General features: G+C 43.7%; 1 long non-coding RNA gene across 1 annotated transcript in view; it reads right to left on the minus strand.

The window, feature by feature from the left end:
• LOC144373154 (uncharacterized) overlaps positions 1-6,106 on the minus strand; it is a 62,954-nt gene extending 56,848 nt beyond the window's left edge. Inside the window, exons 1-2 of the long non-coding RNA XR_013432904.1 lie at positions 5,362-6,106; positions 4,876-5,014 (exon numbers count right to left, since the gene is read on the minus strand). This is a non-coding gene — a long non-coding RNA (uncharacterized LOC144373154). The remainder of the gene's footprint in view (positions 1-4,875; positions 5,015-5,361) is intronic.
• Positions 6,107-6,346: the final 240 nt, after the last annotated feature.

Raw genomic sequence — 6,346 nt, forward strand, 5'->3', positions numbered from 1 at the left:
TGAAGAATAAATTTTTTGAGGTAAGATGTTTAATTTTATAATTTTTGAATAGAAAATACTTTTTATTTCAAGGTCTATACAATTATAAAGCAGAAATTCCTTCTAGGCCACTGACAATAAACATATCTCTAGCATAAACATGTCTAGAAATCAACAATTTTTCCTTCTCAACTAAAAAACATTTAAACCCGTGAGGAGGAAAAAAAAAAACCCAAGTAAATGTAACAACATGGAACAAGTGTGAATTCCACTAACATGTTGAATTATAATGTATAAGAAATATGGGGGAAAATGTAACAGATCCAATTCCATTTCTAACAAAATTATGAGATCAATGAAATCCTCAATCTCCAGATGATGTTCAAGAGACATCCAGATAGTTGACAAAAAGCAGTATCTATGTAGGAGAAATAGGAACAATAAAGTTTATCCTTTTATTTTTCCAGAAATGATCTTTTTATCTCTCAGTGCTTCACAAGTTTCCATGGGATTCAGTCTTTTACCACTGTCTGAGGTCTCATCAGGAGAAGGAAATCTGAGATTTTTCTTCTTCAAGGTGCTGGCGTTATAATACTTGTTGACACCCCGCACAGCTAGAGGATGCTCCGTTGGCCTTCCTTTGAGGACCCCGAAGGTTTGTGGCAACTGAGCCCCCTGCTCTGGCATGCCCTAACAAAGAGGAATTCAGACATGAGTTGTAGTTTGAATTGCTCTTAATACTATCCATTTTCAGACATAAACATCAACATACATAAAACAAACCCATACACATAATTTTAGATTTGACTAAAATCTAAATGGTCTCGTTTTCTAATACTCTACTTTTCCATATTTATCTTGCAAATGAACAGGAAAGGGACAGAAGTGGCAAACCTGTATTTCCCGTTGTTCTTCACCTATCAGAGTAGCTCCTAATGGAAAAGGCTTAAGCCAAGAGCAATAGTCAGGGACAGCAGAAAGAAAGAAGGATCCTTTCTTATGTCTGGTTCTTCTCTAGGCTTTAGACAGAGAACACAGGATGGCAGGCTCATTCCAACCTCAGCAATTCAGGGAATACTAATGTAGGGTTTTGAAACCAAGAACCCACTTTATACAGTGATTACTGTTTAAGATCTTTTTTGGTGGGGAGGAGGAGGAGTACCAGGGATTAAATTCAGGGGCACTCAACCACTCAGCCATACCCTCAGCCTTTTTATTTTTTGAGACAGGGTCTCACTAAATTGCTTATTTTCTCGATTAGTTGCTGAGTCTGGCTTTGGACTTGCAAACCTCCTAAATCAGTCTCACAAGCTGCTGGGATTACAATCATGCTCCTCTGAACCCAGGAAAACATTACAGTTTTTTCCCCTAAATTCATTTCAAATAATCTTGTAGTACATTACATGGTCATGCCATATTTTTAACCAATTTACTACTAATGATATTTGAGTTGATTTTTTAAAACATTTTGCTAGCTAAATAATGGGACAAAACCCATAATATGTGCTGTTCTCTGGTTCCCCAAGGACACACATGCTAAATATTACATTTCTGAGTCAAAATGTATGTATTTGAAAAAGTAAGATATTCATTTGTGATTTGGGATATACACATAAAGGGTTTTTATTTTATTTATTTTTATTTTATTTTATTTTTATTTTTTATTTTTTGCTGTTTGGTATTTGGGATTAAACCCAGGGCATCAAGCTGGTAAGCACCTGCTAAACATTACCACAAGTTACCTTTAGTTCCAAGGTCTTAATGTTATGGAGTCAAATTGGCTTTTTTCCTCCCCCATCTGCTGGACTGGGGACTGAATCCAAGGATGCTTTAACACTGAGCTTCATCCCCAGTCCTCTACCCTTTTGCAAATTTGGGACAAGAGTCTTGTTAAGACCCCAACACGTGCATCAAACCTGTGATCATCCTACCACTACGTGGAGCCTCTGGGATTACAGGGGTGAACCAAGGTGCTTGGCTACACAAGTTATTATCATTATTATTATGATCATTAATACTATTATTATTTGGGATTTACAGTCTCACCATTTTCCCCAGGCTTATCTCAAACTCATGGACTCAAGTGATCTTTATGTATCAGTCTGCAGAGTAGCTGGAAATACAGGCATGTGCCACAAAGCCCAGCTTTCATGTTTATTTAAAAAATATATATTAGTTGTAGATGGACACAATACCTTTATTTTATTTATTTTTATATAGTGCTAAGGCTCTAACCCAGGGCTTCATGCCTGCTGGGAAAGCACTGTAACAGTGAGCCACATCCCTAGCCCTAATGTTTTTATTCTTTAAATTGTTTTTTGGAAGCACTAGGTATTGAAGCCAGGAGCATTATACTACTGAGCTACATTCCCAGCCCTTTTTACTTTGAGATAGGGTCTTGCTAAAACTGCCCAGGCTGGTCTCAAACTTATGATCCTTCTGCCTCAGCCTCCTGAGCTACTGGGATGATAGGCAGACGTCACTATGCCCAGTCATCTTAAATTGCTCTTTTTTATTCTGGGATTCCTATCACATGTAAAATGTCTTATCAATATGAGATTGTACAGCCAAGTGTGGTGGCATGCACTTGTAATCCCCCCTGCTCAGAAATCAGGAGCAGGAGAGTCACTGCAGCCCACAAATTTGAGACCAGTCTGAGCATCAGAGGAAGCCCCCTCACGCCCAAAAAAAATGAAAAAAAAAGAGATTAAAGTGGGGTACTCTAATAACTAACAGTGAGAAAATAACCCAAATTTAAATGTAAGGTCTCTGGTGTGGCTCAATGGTAGAGCTCTTGCCTAGAATGCTCAAGGACATGAGTTTTCATGCTTATTCATACTAGCCCCAAAGCAGAAATCTAAAATCTCCTAATCCTCCTATATAATGAAATATATATATATATATCTTTATATCTATGTGTGTGTGTGTGTGTGAGAGAGAGAGACAGAGAGTGTATGTGTGTGTGTGTGTGTGTGTGTATGTGTGTATACACACATTTTCCCCCAGCACTGGGGGGTTGAGCCTAAGGACAACCTACCACTTGGCTTTTTCCCTAGCTCTTCTTATTTTGAGATACAGTCTTGCTAATTGTAGAGGCTGGCCTAAAGGTGCCTCAGTTCCTGAGTTGCTGGAATTAGTCATGTGCCACCAAATCCAGTTTACAATCCCTTTTCTAGCCAGTCCAGTGGTGCACACCTGCCTTCCAGGACTCAGCACACTGACATAGGAGGTTTGCTTGACTTCAGAAGTTCAAGACTGGCCTGGCCAACATATGGGGAACTCCACCTCAAACAAACAGAAAACCCACAAAACTGATGGTCAATTTTTCTTTCCTTTTCCACATTTTAGGATTGAATTCAGGGGTGTGTTACCATTGACATACATCCCCCAAACTTTTTTTGATAGAGAAAATAATTCTCTTTAAGTTACTGATCCTTGACTTGTGATCCTCCTGCCTCAGTTTCTTGAGTAGCTGAGCTTATAGATGGGCACCCCTGTACCCAACTGTATTATCACTTTTCAAGTGTGCAGTAAATTAACTGGAACAACCTTATTGACCATTATATCTCCAAAACTTACTCATGTTTAACTGAAACTTTGTAATTTCTGAGTAATCTACTACCCTATTAGGACTCATAATAAACAAGTTCCCTTCCTATTATATGGAATCCTTTCTGGTGCACTTGGTATTACCCATGCTGGTGGGTATTGTCCATCTGCAGCCCTTGCCAGGAAGCCAGCCAGGTCAGTCACTGTGATTATTACTGTTGCCTTATTTAAGGATGAGAGACATGCTGAATGTCTTGCCCAAGGGAAAGAGTCAGGCAGTGTTGGCTCATGAGCTTGAGTCTCCAGAGAGCAAGGATCTTCCCCTTCCAGCAGGGCTCTGTCCCAGCCCCTCAGAGCCTCCACCCACACTTCCCTGAACCTAGGACACATAGGCACAGCTGCCATAGGAAGCAGCACAAAATATGTGTATATAACAGACATGGGGGTCTTGGCACTCTCAACAGGGGAGTGAGGACACAGGAACAAGAGACCCCCACATGGGGGTCAGGGGATGAACTTCTGCTGCTTGTCCTGGCATTGCTGGGTGTGAAGGGAGAATAAAAGGCCAATCCTCCCTTGGAAGCCTCCCAATGCACCACCGGGCTGATGAAAAGCTAAAATCAGAGTCAGTACATGAGGGATCTCCCTATCCTCCACCCCACAGCTCACAGTCAAGTCCCTGGATGCCTAGAGGCAGGACAAGGGAGAGAGCTGGCACCACATCACAGCAAGGGACCATGGGGGGCACTGTGGGTTACCCACCCCACTGTACACCTAATGCTCCACACAAATGTTTCACATTGTATGTCAAAAATTTCCATAAATAAAGAATCTGGAGTGCTGGGGTTGTGGCTCTGGGGTAGAGTGCTTGCCTAGCATGCATGAGGAACTAGGTTCAATCCATGGCACCACATAAAAATAAACAAATAAAATAAATATATGTGTCCATCTACAACTGTTATTTATACATGTACATACATACACACATACACACAAACAACACACATACACACACACATATAAAAGAAACAGAATTTTCTTTAAAACATAAACTACTGGACTAGTCTCAGTCCTCATTAATAGATGAGGAAACTGGGGACCAAAAAAGTAAGGACTGGCACAAAGCCAACCAGAAAGTGTGTTTTAGTCTTTTCTCTTTCTCTATCCAGGGACACCTGGGTGTGCTCTGAAGCCCTGTGACCTGGACCCTGCACCCTCCAGGTCCATAATCCCACTCCTTATGCTCCAAGTGCTTCAGCTTTAGGGCTAGCCATACATCCGGGGCTTCTCCCAACACATGTGCAACCACAGACACTCATGGTTCAAAGCACACCCGATACTCCTTACCTTCTGTACAGGTGCAGCCTTGCCACTCCTTGGGGGGACCTGAGTGGCGCACCTGGGCCAAAGGAGGTCTTTAAGGTGTTCTTTTGGCTCCCAGTTGGTCCCCTGGTCCACCTGAATGCAGACCGCCTCGGACATGTACCTGGGAAGCAACAGGCCAAATGCAAGGAGTCACCACCCACCTTGGCCTGGTCTCCCTGAACACTCTCACCCTCAGCTGGGAAAGCACAGAGCCCAGGGCTCTCATCCAGGAGCCTTATCTAGGCTGCCATTCCCCTCGAGCACATTTCTTGGGGCAAGAACCTACAACACCAAGGAAGAGTGAAATTCCCAGAAATTTCCAGAGTTCCCTGGGGAAAACCCCAAAAGAAAGGAACAGGAGTGTTAAGGCTGGGAGCTGGGGTCAGGGACCAGGGAAATAGATCCAGCTTCACCCGCCCACCACCAGCCCCAGGGTCCACCACTTGAGCCCTTGGTTTACCAATTTACTTAGGTCCCAAGGGTGCACAGAGTGCGATGTAACAATTTCTTGGGCAGCCCAAATTGAATGCCTTGTCATACTAGAGGGAGATGAGGAGGGGAAGAGGAGCTCAGAATCAGCAGGACTGGGCACGGCCATCTCCCAGGGACCCTGGCTAAGTTGGTCAGTCAATCCAGGGCTCAACCTGGGCCTGTGGCCAGGTTCTAGGTACAGGGGTGCCCAAGAGTGACCCAGGGCCTCCTGCCTTCCCAGGCTCCCAGGAAGTGTGACCTCCCTCGACCCACTTGTGAGCAGCTGTCCCCAGACAGTGCTGACCCAGCACCCACCTCTCCTGCCTTCTCAGGGCTCCTCATTCCCTAGCGCTTCCCTTTGCAGGATCCTTGCTCTGTCTCCATTGGCCTCACCTGTCCTCTCACCTCATCCTTCCAGGTACCTTTTAAGGTCTGTCTCGTGCTGTTCTGCTCAACTGATCCAAAGATCGTGTCACCACCCCACTCCCACTTGACTCTCTTACCTCTCGATTTTTCTAAAAATCTACCTTCATTGAGTTTCACTATCTGGGAGACCAGTGGCAGCAGGGGATGCCCAGACATATTTCCCTAGTCAAAAATCAGATTTTCCAAGAAAATCTGAGCCGAAGACCTTCAGTACACAAAGCAGGAAAGGTCAAGCTCAAAGGTCATGTCCTTCCCAGGACTCTGACTGGCTTCTCCTCTCCCTTAATCTACTTTCTCTTTCCCCTGAGTCCATCCATCAGTCTCAACCACTCCTCCTTCCAGACCAGGTTGAGTTTCACCCCAACTTCATGAGCTTTAAGTAGCAAATACTCTGTTATAATGGAAAGTGGCCCAGCAGCACCTCTATCCACCCCAAGTCTCCAATGGCCTACACAAGAAGACTTTCATCTTCAACACTCTTCTCCCCCCAAGGAAAGATGATTCCACATCAGAACAGCTCTGGAATATGTCCAAAAAGCAACTCAAATCAATGTCC

The sequence above is a fragment of the Ictidomys tridecemlineatus genome, unplaced genomic scaffold (assembly GCF_052094955.1).
Source record: "Ictidomys tridecemlineatus isolate mIctTri1 unplaced genomic scaffold, mIctTri1.hap1 Scaffold_261, whole genome shotgun sequence".
Taxonomy (NCBI): Eukaryota; Metazoa; Chordata; class Mammalia; order Rodentia; family Sciuridae; genus Ictidomys; species Ictidomys tridecemlineatus.